The sequence below is a fragment of the Eurosta solidaginis genome, chromosome 4, assembly GCF_040869045.1.
Source record: "Eurosta solidaginis isolate ZX-2024a chromosome 4, ASM4086904v1, whole genome shotgun sequence".
Classification (NCBI taxonomy): Eukaryota; Metazoa; Arthropoda; class Insecta; order Diptera; family Tephritidae; genus Eurosta; species Eurosta solidaginis.
Window position 1 is genome coordinate 225469797 of NC_090322.1, and position 13606 is coordinate 225483402.

General features: G+C 36.8%; 1 protein-coding gene across 3 annotated transcripts in view; it reads left to right on the plus strand.

Moving 5' to 3' along the window:
• LOC137251034 (uncharacterized) overlaps window positions 1-13606 on the plus strand; it is a 43009-nt gene that overhangs the window by 10628 nt on the left and 18775 nt on the right. The window lies entirely within an intron of this gene.

Genomic DNA, 13606 nt, shown 5'->3' on the forward strand with positions numbered 1-13606 from the left:
TAGACTTCCATATATCAAAATCATCAGTAAAGAAAAAAATTTCCGTCCGTCTGTCCGTTAACACGATAAATTGAGTAAATATAGAGATATACATATACACCATATTTGGTACACAAGCTTATCTGGACCCAGAATAAATTGGTATTGAAAATGAGCGAAATCGGATGATAACCACGCCCACTTTATATATATTGTTACAAATATTAGCAAAACTGAGGAGTGCTGCCATCTCCAGGCCGATGCTAAGCAGTGACGTGAATTCACATCAATTATTCAATCATTATGTATCTACATAAACGAATCAATAATTGCGTCTACACATATGTACACATTCCGACGAGCAACATTTACATACAAGGCAGCGAGAGATGAGATGTCACACACCGATGAATTTACTTATACGCTTATGTGTGTGCGGGAGACTGTAAACTACAAACACATGCATATATCTTATCTGAGTTGTCACAAGAGAGAGCAATAATTTGTGCACGTAGTTGTGGCTGGCGATTTTGTAGCCGAAACAACTAGTAAGTTCTGGAAATCGAAGAGCCTAGAAGTATGCAGCGTAAACTATAAAAGCGGGACAAGCGAGTAAGAAGAATTCAGTTTAATTTGAGTTATCAATCAGTTTGGTTATTAAGCCAGCGAGTAGCAAAGTATAAGTGGTATTGTGAAGTACTTTAATAAAGGCCATTTTTCCATTATTCAATATTGGAGTTATTTTTTCAACAGTTTAGTGATTCGAACTTAGCAGAGGATTGCTAATAAGAGGATTTGCAGCAAATTCGTTACAATTGGTGTCAGAAGAGGAATTGTTGAATAAATTCCAGAGGACAGCAGGGACATGGCGAAGTTTAGTGAATTGAAGATCCAGCAACTAAAGAAGGAGTTGAAGAGCCGTGGATTGAATACAAGCGGCGTTAAACTTGAACTTCAGGCACGGCTACGAGAGGCAATGGAAGCAGAAGGAATTGATGTGGAAGAGTATGTCTTTCATCTTGATAGCGAGGAGACAACAAAAATTGAAGAGAAAAACGAAACATCGCAGACGGTTACCAGCACAGACTTGAACATGATTTTAGCTGCAATATCTGCTCAAACATCGACAGTGTCATCTCAACTGAAAGAGCAGAAGACATATATAGCATCACAACTAGAATCGCAAAAGACAGATATAACATCCAAGTTTGAAGCACAAGAAACGCGTATGGCAGAAATGTCGACACAGATTACATCAAAGATGGAGACACAACTGAAAGAACAAGAGGCACGCATAACAGTACAACTCGAAGCGCAAGAGGCGCGTATATCATCAAAACTCGAAGCACGTATGGACGAGAAAATAACGCAGTTTGAGGAAAAAATCGAAGCCGAGGTGGATGCTTTGAGAGGTCGTATACAAGAGTTGCAATTAAACCGCCCAGCTGTTTCAGCAAGCAATACAAAGGTAAAAACACCATCCTTTGACGGTTCTCTTCCTTTCCAGGTCTTTAAGCTACAGTTTGAGAAGACTGCAGCAGTGAACCAATGGAATGCTGAAGATAAAGTTGCAGCTCTGTTCGTGGCACTGAAAGGGCCTGCCGCGGAAATCTTACAGACCATCCCAGAGTATGAGCGGAACCACTACGAAACATTGATGAGCGCTTTAGAGAGACGTTACGGAAGCGAGCATAGGAAACAGATATTCCAAATTGAATTGCAAAACCGCTACCAAAAAGCAAATGAGACATTGCAGGAGTTTGCTTCAGATATTGAAAGATTGGCTCATCTTGCAAATGCAGACGCACCCGTGGAATACACTGAAAGGGTAAAGATTCAGAGCTTTATAAATGGCATACGAGATGTGGAAACGAAGCGGGCTACATATGCGAATCCAAAACTAACATTTGCTGAAACGGTATCGCATGCTCTGATTCAGGAAACAGCGTCGCTTCTGTGTAAGCCAGTTTTCGAAGCACGCCGTGTGGAAGTAGAAAGGCCAGATTGGGTAGACACAATTTTGGAAGCACTGAAGGGATCTCAACAGAAGAATGCCGGAGTTATTAAATGTTTCAAGTGCGGCAACCCAGGTCACATTGCACGTCATTGCGATCTTGGTCCTAATAGTTCCAACAATGTGGGTGGCCGTAAACGCAAAGCTGGCGGAAATGAGCAAGAGCGTGTCAAATTTAAAGAACGGAAACTTGCCCCGGCTGTTGAATGTCCTGTGATATCTGTGTCGCAGATTGGAAGGAAATCAAGCAGTCTTACCATCAGAGGGAATGTGGATGGTAAAGAGCGTGTACTGACTATAGATACGGGGGCATCTCATTCCTTGATTCGATCTGATTTGGTCTACAGGAGAGTAATGTCATTACCTGGAGCAAGGTTGCGTACGGTAACAGGCTAGTATAACCAAGTTCAAGGCGAAGTGGTATGTGAGGTATTAATTGGAAAAGTCATGGTTCTACACAAATTCGTTGTGGCGGAGATCGTTGATGAAGTCATATTGGGAGTGGACTTCTTGGTTGACCATGACGTCAGGATCGATATGCGGAGAAAAATTATGCGCTATAAGAACCAGGACATACCACTTAACTTTAGTTTGGAAAAAGGGTTCAGCAGTAATCGGGTACTGGTGGAAAAGACTCGACAAAGACCACGAAAGTCAAAGGCAAAGGTTGATAGATCGAATGGGCCAAATAAATTAAAATCAAAAGTACCTGCGAGAGAAACACTGGCATTGACAAAATCTAAAAGACGCAGGAAAACAAAGCAACGAATTTCCGAGAAAGAATGCGAGGGTAGTTTCAAGCCGGAGCGCACTACTGTTGTGAAATGTGGGAACGATACCGATTATGCAAAGCAAATCCGTCCAGCGCAAGCTCTACGAAGTGGTTCATTGACCAAACAACAGAGTGTGAAGGAACGGCCCAGGGTAACGAGCAGTAAGATGAAACACTGGCATGACAAGAACTTTAATTCGGAAGGTTTCTTGGCGGGAGATTTGGTACTGTTAAACAACCCTCACCGGCGGAAAGGTGTTCCAGCCAAATTACGGTGCAGTTGGGAAGGCCCGTACAAAGTTGTGAAGAAGATCAGTGATACCATCTACCGCATACAAACCACTGGGAAACCACGGATTAGAAGGGTGGTACATTCGGAGATGCTAGCGGCGTTTAGATTGGGAGATTTGTCTGATCGGGACGATCAGACTTAGGTGGAGGGCAGTGCTACGAATATTAGCAAAACTGAGGAGTGCTGCCATCTCCAGGCCGATGCTAAGCAGTGACGTGAATTCACATCAATAATTCAATCATTATGTATCTACATAAACGAATCAATAATTGCGTCTACACATATGTACACATTCCGACGAGCAACATTTACATACAAGGCAGCGAGAGATGAGATGTCACACACCGATGAATTTACTTATACGCTTACATATGTGTGTGCGGGAGACTGTAAACTACAAACACATGCATATATCTTATCTGAGTTGTCACAAGAGAGAGCAATAATTTGTGCACGTAGTTGTGGCTGGCGATTTTGTAGCCGAAACAACTAGTAAGTTCTGGAAATCGAAGAGCCTAGAAGTATGCAGCGTAAACTATAAAAGCGGGACAAGCGAGTAAGAAGAATTCAATTTAATTTGAGTTATCAATTGGTTATTAAGCCAGCGAGTAGCAAAGTATAAGTGGTATTGTGAAGTACTTTAATAAAGGCAATTTTTCCATTATTCAATATTGGAGTTATTTATTCAACAGTTTAGTGATTCGAACTTAGCAGAGGATCGCAAATAAGAGGATTTGCAGCAAATTTGTTACAATATATAACATTTTTGAAAACACAAAAAACCTGATTGTTAGTAAATAATTCACCTAAATAAATAAATGTAAGGCACGATAACCTCCGAAAAGATTTTAGGCCGAGCTTCTCTTCCAATTTGCGTCGTGCTCCTCTTGATTTTCCCTACAAATTGGCCGGACGGGACCTACATGTTTTATGTCGACTCCGAACGGCATCTGCAAGGCAGATAAGCTATCACTGAAAGCTTTTCATGACAGAAATACATTCGGAGCGCTTGCCAAACACTGCCGAGGGGCGACCCCGCTTAGAAAAATTTTCTTCTAATAAATTTGACGTGTGGACTGATATAGAGACTCTTGATAAAAATTTGAAAACATTTTTTAAAATGGGCGTGGCACCGCCCACTTGTGATAAAATCAATTTTACAAATATTATTAAAAAAAAATTTACGAAATCGGTTAAATACCACGCCCACTTTTATATAAAAGATTTTTAAAAGGGTCGTGGACGAATAAAATAAGCTACATCTTTGCAAGAAAGAGCTTTATATCAAATGGTATTTCCTTTCCCAAGTGGATTTATAACAATTAATAAGAAAAACTTCAAATTTAAAAAAAATGGGTGTGGCACCGCCGTTTTTTTGTTTAAGAAATTTTCAATGTTTCGGGAGCCATAACTCGAAGAAAAATTAACGGATCGTAACAAAATTGGGTACAAATAGTTTCCTTATAGCAGGAAATATTTCTAGTAAAAAGGAATAAGATTGGCTAAAGACCACGCCCGCTTTTATATGAATGTCTTTAAAAAGGGTCGTAGGCAAAAATAATAAGTTAAATCTTAGCGAAAGATAGTTTTGTACCAATAATATTTTGTGCCATATTAACAAGAAATGGGAACAAATTCAAATCTTGAAAAATGGGCGGAGCACTGCCCCTTTCTTACAATGCATTTCCCAACGTTTCTGGAGCCATAAATCGAGGAAAAATTTGGTGCACATGTATGCCTTTTAACAAGAAATATTTTCAGTAAAAATGGACTAAATCGGTTAAATCGCCCTCCTTTATATAAAAGATTTTGTAAAAGCACGCAAATGCAGGTAATAAGCTATTTCTAGTAAAAGTTGGAAAATTTCGTTAATGACCCTGCCCTTCTTATACTTTTTTCGCATATACTTGTAAACATTTGGAAAATCCCCATATCTGAAGGAAAACTGCATTATTACCCGCTTAAGGTCATTGGTGTTAAAGGCCCGACACGTAAGCAGTTTTTCATATAGATGAGTTTAACACAAGCTTATGCATTAGGCTAAGTCTATGATCGAGCGCAATCGCATAGCTCGATGTGACGAGAAACGCTCCATCGCTTGTTACATTTTCGCTAGCGTTATCGATGGCGATTGAGTGTTTATAGTATAGCGAAATCGCAAGCGATGGAATGCTCAACAATATAACTCATCATATTTTTATTCACGCTGTGGCAGTGTAGAGAAAGCAACATGCGTACATTAACCCGTAAAATTGTATTATTAGAAAATAGCTGTTTATTACGAAAAAAATATTTAAAAAGTATACATAAGAAAAAAAAAGATTTCAAGGGCATCCAATCGCGATTGTGGCAATCTGCATAACGCAAATTCCACAAACATTGTTTGTCACGTACCTTTTCAATAAAAACATATTGTTTCGCTAATTCCGCCCAACTAAATCAAAATATTTTGGTTGCAAATTTTCGTCGCTTTTGTCATTTGTAATCGCTCAATTCGCTTTAGGCTAAATCGCTTTGTCATAAACATCTCCACATGCACTAATATAATTTATCGCTAACACCGATGTTCGTCGCATCACGCGATGCGATTACGCTCGATCATAAACTTAGCCTTATGAGTAGATTGCACGTATTTATGTATATAGGGAACGGTAGATTGAGCGACACTGGCGCCATCTGATATTGAAAAGTAGCCAACTCCCAAATTTTGTTGCAAGCAAATCATAAGAAGAAGAATTTGACATTTGCTTTGGCTAAGGGTGTTGGCACACTTTGCAAGTGAAATTATTTTTCCCACTGGGTGGTAACTTTTCAAACATTTTTCACAATTAAAATCTGCAATATAACAATCGTATACGACACAAAATATGTTAGCAAGTATTTTTGTTGTATACCGAGAATGTTAATAACAGTGCTTCGCGAAATTTTGTATATGAATGGGCAAGGCGTAATAAGCTTGAATTGCTAACTCTGAAGTGCCTTCATATTTACAAACGCAACATCTTGGTTGATTGTGGCGATGTTATTGGAATGCGCAAGCTTGAACTAAACGCATCTATATGAAAAATGTCATTGTAACGCGGCCTTTAGCATCTGTATCCTTTTTGCTTCTTTTAAACGAAAATTAGTTCAAAATAGAACCACATATATATGTATTGTAACGAATTTAGTGCAAATCCTCTTATTTTTAACCTTCTACTAACGTTCGAATCACTAAACTGTTGAATAAATAACTCCATTATTCCATAATGCAAAATGGCCGTTTTATAGTACTTCACAATAACACTTCTACTACTCAACAGATACCGTGCTTAAATCAAACTGTTTCCTGATCCTCAGCTTTACCTCCTTTTATACTCTGTGATTTCCTCGTTCGCATACTTCTAGGCGTTTCTATTTCTAGAATTTGCTATGTGTTTACCAGCTATAAATTTCTCAGCTATACCTACAGATGCACGATTTTTATGGCTTATCGCTTAGCCCATGCGCGTGCATATGTTAGTGAAACTTCAACAGACGATTGGCTACTTTTGGGAGTATCTCAGATAAGATACATGCATGTGGTTGTGCGCCTCTGTCCGCTGCGTGTACGTACATATGTGTAGACGCAATGATTGATTCGTTTATGTAGATACAAGTGACTGCCTGCTTTATTGTTGCTGTGGCTTCATTTACATACCATCAGACTAGTGATGTGGGTATCATTTAGTGTCACTAATATTCGTCACAGTATTAATGCACAGCATTGTCACACTATTAAGCACACAAAACAAACAACAACAGCATTTCAAGCGTACAGCTGGGTATGTAATGTTCGGTTTCACCCGAACTAAGACTTCCTTACTTGTTATTATTATTTTTATACTCAGTTGAGCAGAGCTCACAGAGTATATTAACTTTGATTGGATAACGGTTGGTAGTACAGGTATAAAGGAATCGAGATAGATATAGACTGCCACATCTAAAAATCATCAGTATCGAAAAAAAATTTGATTGGGCCATGTCCGTCCGTCCGTCCGTTAACACGATAACTTGAGTAAATTTTGAGGTATCTTGATGACATTTGGTATGTTGGTTCCTGAGCACTCATCTCAGATCGATATTTAAAATGAACGATATCGGACTATAACCACGCCCACTTTTTCGATATCGAAAATTTCGAAACACCGAAAAAGACGGATAAAGCGATGAAACTCGTTAAGTGAGTTGAACTTATGACGCAGAATAGAAATTTAGTGAAATTTTGGACAATGGGCGTGGCACCACCCACTTTTAAAAGAAGGTAATTTAAAACTTTTGCAAGCTGTAATTTGGCAGTCGTTGAATATATCATGATGAAATTTGGCGATAACTTATTTCTGTGAAAAAGGGCGAAATCGGTTGAAGCCACGCTCAGTTTTTATACACAGTCGACCGTCTGTCCTTCCGCTCGGCCGTTAACACGATAACTTGAGTAAAAATCGATATATCTTTACTAAACTCAGTTTACGTACTTATCCGAACTCACTTTGAATTGGTATAAAAAATGACCGAAATTCGACTACGACCACGCCCACGTTTTCGATATCGAAAATTACGAAAAATAAAAAAAATACCATGATTCTATACCAAATACGCAAAAAGGGATGAAACATGTAATTGGATTGGTTTATTGACGCAAAATATAACTTTAGAAAAAAACTTTGTAAAATGGGTGTGACACCTGCCATATTAAGTAGAAGAAAATAAAAAAGTTCTGCGGGGCGAAATAAAAAACCTTTGAAATCTTGGCAGGAATACTGTTCGTGGTATTACATATATAAATAAATTAGCGGTATCCAACACATGAAGTTCTGGGTCACCCTGGCCCTTCACATATACAACTACCACCACTCCCTTTTAAAACCCTCATTAATACCTTTAGTTTGATACCCATATCGTACAAACAAATTCTAGGGTCGCCCCTGGCCCACCTATATGGCGATATCTCGAAACGGCGTCCACCTATGGAACTAAGGATACTCCCTTTTAAAATACTCATTAACACCTTTCATTTGATACCCATATCGTACAAACAAATTCTAGAGTCAACCCTGATCCACCTTTATGGCGATATCCCTAAATGGCGTCCACCTATAGAGCTATGGCCCACTCCCTCATAAAATACTCGTTAATACCTTTCATTTGATACACATGTCATTTAAAAACATTCCAGGGTTACCCTCGGTTCATTTTCCTACATGGTTATTTTCCCTTATGTTGTCACCATAGCTCTCAACTGAGTATGTAATGTTCGGTTACACCCGAACTTAACCTTCCTTACTTGTCGTTTTTCGATTTGATATCAAACAAATCAAATTCCGTATTTACACGACGTTAACAATGCTGCTTTTGATAAAAACACTATTAATAATGGGCGCTTTCAGCAAACACAACTGTTGATCAATCATTGAGTGAAAACTTTTTGAACGCACCGTTGATCCACTCAATGATTAGAATTTTACGTCAAATTACTAAGCAGAATATTTATTTGATACATTCACTCAACGTGTTTATTTGGCTGTCTATGAGTTCTTTGACGTTTTAAGGTATTAGTTATGAATACAATTTTAGCTACTACTTTAGTTCTGATTTCTGCTACTCTTTGTAAGGCATTTCCACAAAATACTAAAAAAATTGCCTAAGTGTATGTAAAAATTGAGTGACAACTTCTCACAGAGTGCTAAAAGAAAATGTGGACTGTGAAGTTTGAAATTAAAAAGGACTTTGGTTATTTGATTTCAAGCTATTCCTGACTATATTTACTTATATTCTTATAACTAAGAACGCGGAGGTCGAGCTAGCCAGATACAACTTTTTTATAAAAGAAGGTATGGTGTTTCTTCAATGCAAAATTTACTTAAAAAATTCATTTTTTCATTAAGAAAGAGTTATAAAACAAAGTAAATGTAAATATAGAAATATATATTTTCAAAACATTAAGTTATTCAATAAAAAAAAATTATAAAAATTAATAAAACTAAGTAGAACGTATAAAAAGTTACTTATTTTGTCAATATTAATATGTATGTTCAAAGGAACTTAATAATACTAACTAAAACGTATTAAAAGTCACTTTAACTTTGCAGCATATTGTTTTTATTATGTGCCCAAAAAGTAGCATGGACTTTTCCTTTTGCATTCACTGTTGATTTTCGTGAGTGACAAGCGAAAGCAAACTATCATGATCACACATCATTAATGTCGGTGTGAAAATACGAACTCAAATTGCACAATGTGCAACTTTTGGCCGGCTTTGATTTATTTATTCAATGAAACTTCTTATCGGGTTCGAATCGAGTTCAAGGCCTAACAATAATTTTTTATCATTATTATTGTTATGATACATTTTTTCTTAATTTTTTTTTTATCGTTTACGTGCGTATACTATATTGTTATTTGTGCATAATTTTTTGTATTGAGCGTAATTATATTATTGGGATTGCAGGCTTGGCCTTGAAACCAATGTTTAATCTACATTTATTAAACACTTAGGGAAGGTTATTTTACTGAGCAGAATAAATATGAAAAAATGAAACATTTCTTCTTATCATTTTTAATCCGCCTTTTGCAGCAAGCTGCTTCCAATTCCAGGTTAAATCAGATGATAAACTGATAATCAGAAGTCAGTTTGGCAGCAGGGTTTGTTCAGTAAATAAAACAATTATCAAATTATCGAACTTCTCACTTTATGCTAACTGAAGCATCAATCGTCAGCTGGTGCGTGGTCACCCTGTGTTGAAGAAATCTAAAATGTCAAATGTAGCTATCACAGGAACTGTTATCCTCAAGATAAATACTAACTTAGATGGTAAACTATGTTAGGTTTTGTTCTGTGCTACACCTATGTATATTATGTTACGCTTTTATGATATACAAATCCTCTCTCGACGAACAAAAATCACGCTCGGCAAGTATCTCAACATACCTGTCCTGGTATATGGTTCAGAAGATGAGATTGCTCTTTGAGTGTTTGAGAGAAAAGTTCTCCGGAAGGGGGAGACCTACTTTATATTGGATGTAACTAGTATTAGGAAAACTTGATCTCCCTTTGTGCTTCAAGGAATCGCTGGCTAGACATGTTAAAAAACGGCCAAAATCGTCGATTACGACCGAACCATGTCTGCCTTTTAAGGCTTCCAAGCGGGAATACATCTGCCTTGCGGAAGCTGTTCGGAGTCGGTATATAGGTCCAGTCCCAAAAATTTTTAAGAAAAATTAAGAAGTGGCACAATGCAAATTTCCAGAGAAGCTCAACCTAGATCTCTTCAGCAGGTAAATCGCCCCAAGTATTGAAAATTATTATTATGTTATTATACCGAAAATTCGAAGTTATGTGCACCTCCGGGCTTCCCAATTCAATGAAGTGTATACTCAATTAACTAATACTTTCGCTAATTACCAAAAAAAGCTTTTTAATGTAAAAAGTTCCATAGGTGCATTCAGTTCTTCGCAGTTTTTGAAACAGGAGGTGTTAGCTATGCACTGGTATTTGATACCTCAATAGACAAACCTTAAAATTTAAATAATTACTTTTGCTAGGATTGACTTGACTTGATGGGATACAACCACCTTTTCCCTAAATGGTTGTCAGTAAGGATCTTTGGTTGTCTTGTTGTAAACCGCTCCAAAGTGTTTTTAAATCAAAGATATTTGAATTATACCTAAAGCTTTAGCTGCTTAGAGTGTCTCTCGTATAGTGTGGCATATTATTTAAAACGACAGCGCAGATAATCCCTTAGTGCCTCACTGCAAACAAGATCCACGCCTATTCGTAGTAAATGTTTGACGAACCTGCGGGCTTTTTGGACAGCACAGCTATAAAAGTGTGAAGTGTCTCAGCCAAAGGTAGTTTTATCTTGGTGGTACACAATGAAGAACATTTAGGAATTTGTTGCATTTTTTATCCGCTGTCATTCTTTTTTTAACTTAGGAGTAACTATATGAACTGACGAGCTCAAGTAAATCAGTAAACCTTTCGTAGATTTTAAATGACTCCATGTCAGTAGATAACTTTTATATCTCAACTTAAAAATACTTGCGCGATATACCTCCGAAAAGAATTAAGGCCGGCCTTCTCATTTAACTTGCGTCGTGCTCCTTTTTAATTTTTTTCTACAAATTGGCGGGACGGGAGCTGCACGTTTTATACTGACTCCGAACGGCATCTGCAAGGCAGATGACTTTTCACTGAGAATCTTTTTATTTTGCTTTTGCTAAGTTGAGTCCGGGATCTTCGGTGTGGTAGGCGGGGCACGTTTCCAGCACACCAGGGCTGTAAGTAATATTCAATTAGATTACCGAAAGCTTAAGGCTTTAAACTCTAGATGCTATTTTGCAGAATTCTAATAAAAAGCCCACTAGATATTCCAAACCATGCATGTTGTTTTTTAGCAGGGACCCTACACGTTTTATGCCGACTGCGAATGGCAGCAGCAGATGGATTTTCACTAAGAATCTCTTCATAGCTTGCCAAACCACTGCCGACCCCGCTTAGAAAAAAATCCCAAAACTTCGGATTTCAGCAAATTTTTAAAAGTTGTGTACATAAATTAATGAAGGCATATCCTTTTAAATCAGAAAATATTGGGTATAAAGGTATGGTCAAATGATATCAATTTAGGGTTTTCGACTCAATTTTATCGAAAAGGGAGTAGAATATCGATATTTTTGAGTTGACGTCCTTTATGTCTAGGTGCGAATGCATTCAAAATAGCTCACAAGTTTCCTAATCTATATGGGTAGGTCAGTGGTGCGCTCGAGAGCTTCGGAAAACTTTTCTTTCACCCATATGTCGTGCGAGAGCAGCGACAGCAAGTGGTCAATGAGTTTTAGCTTGTACTCAAGCAGTTAACATCGCAAACACGATATTAATATTTTCACATTGTGTCAATTCACTGACAATATGCGTAATCATAGAGGTTTTTTATTTGTTTATTAAACTAAAACTGGTTTGAGAATAAGTTAATTGAAAGGAAATTAAATCTAGTGAAAAAGCATCGAAAAAAAAGTTAGTAAATTTGTTACTGTGTAGTACCTAAAAAATGAGTCATTGAGTAATAATTTTTATAAATACAGTCATCAAAAATGTTTACCGAATACCTCTTGTACATACGAGTTATACATCATCAATATACATTAGGCCGGGTCAATTTGTGGGGAGGCAAAAAAATCGCCCATTTCTCTGTGAAAATCATATTCTAGGGATCAAAATAAGAAACTTTGTCCCACTTTGAAATGCCTATGTTTTTTCTTTTTGGAGTTTATTTTTATCTTTAGAAATTTATTTAGTCAGAACATATGTAAATGAAAAAATGAATTTAACTTAGTAATAGAAAAGAAATAAAAAAAAAATTATTAGAAATTAGCGTTTTTACAACCCACTTTTAAAACCAAGGCATCACTGTGATGCATTTGCATGTCGTAAACATAGTTGTGTGGGTTTTTTATTCAACCGTTTTAAAAAATTAAGGTATCACTGTGACACAATTGCAGAACGTAAAATTGCTTGTGTTGTTTTTTTTAAGCCACCACAAGACACAGCAGGTAGAATTGAAATTGCCCCTACCCAAAAGTTCGATCCAAAGGGGGGGGGGGGGGGGGGGGACATCAGAATTCGTTTTAGAGGTATGGTTCCTTCGGCAAAGTTTCTTATTTTGATCCATAGAATACGATTTTTATAGAGCAATGAGCATTTTTTAATCGACCCGCCCTAATATACATACTTGTATATTTTAGGTCAATTTGGTCGGCCTCTTGACTTTATTCTCGGTATCTACGGGAGTTCGCCAAGGTTTGAAATTCAGCCACTGCAGTGGGCACTAATTACACCACATAGAACAATAGTACATCATAATTTTTTCTTTCCATCTTTTCCCTTTTTTCCTTTAGATTCCTTTCATTTACTTTCCTTTCCTTATCTTTTTTCTTTCCTTTCCTTTATTTTCCTTTTTTCTTTTCTTTTCATTTCTTTTTTTCTTTCTTATCTTTTCTTTAATTTTCTTATCCTTTCATGTCCTTTCCTTTCATTTCCTTTATAAATAAATTATATAATTAGAGGATATATATTTCATTTCAACAAAAAAAGTTTGTTTTTTCATTGTTCATGTATAGTGGATTTGGCTTCTTCAAAAATGGTCTCTTTCATATTAATGATTCAAAATAATCAAGTAATTTAATTTTAATGGCCAATAATCATAAATATTTTGGTTTATCTTTATTTAGCTAATGATTAATAGCTGGGTCGTGCGAAACAAATTAACTAATCATTAAATAAAATAAAATGAGCACGGCGCAAATTAGAAGAGAAGCTCGATTCGGCCTGTATCTCTTCAAAGGTAAATCGCGCCAAGTATTTATTTTTAGTATTCGCGGCTGGAAAAACACATATAATATGGAATTTTCAATCCTTATTTCGCAAATCGTGAAATTTCGTTTTACAAAACTATCTCAAATATGTCTGAAATATAGTAAAATCGAATTGGTCTCCTCAAATGTTTATCACTTCAATCAATTTGAACTCATTTTCTTC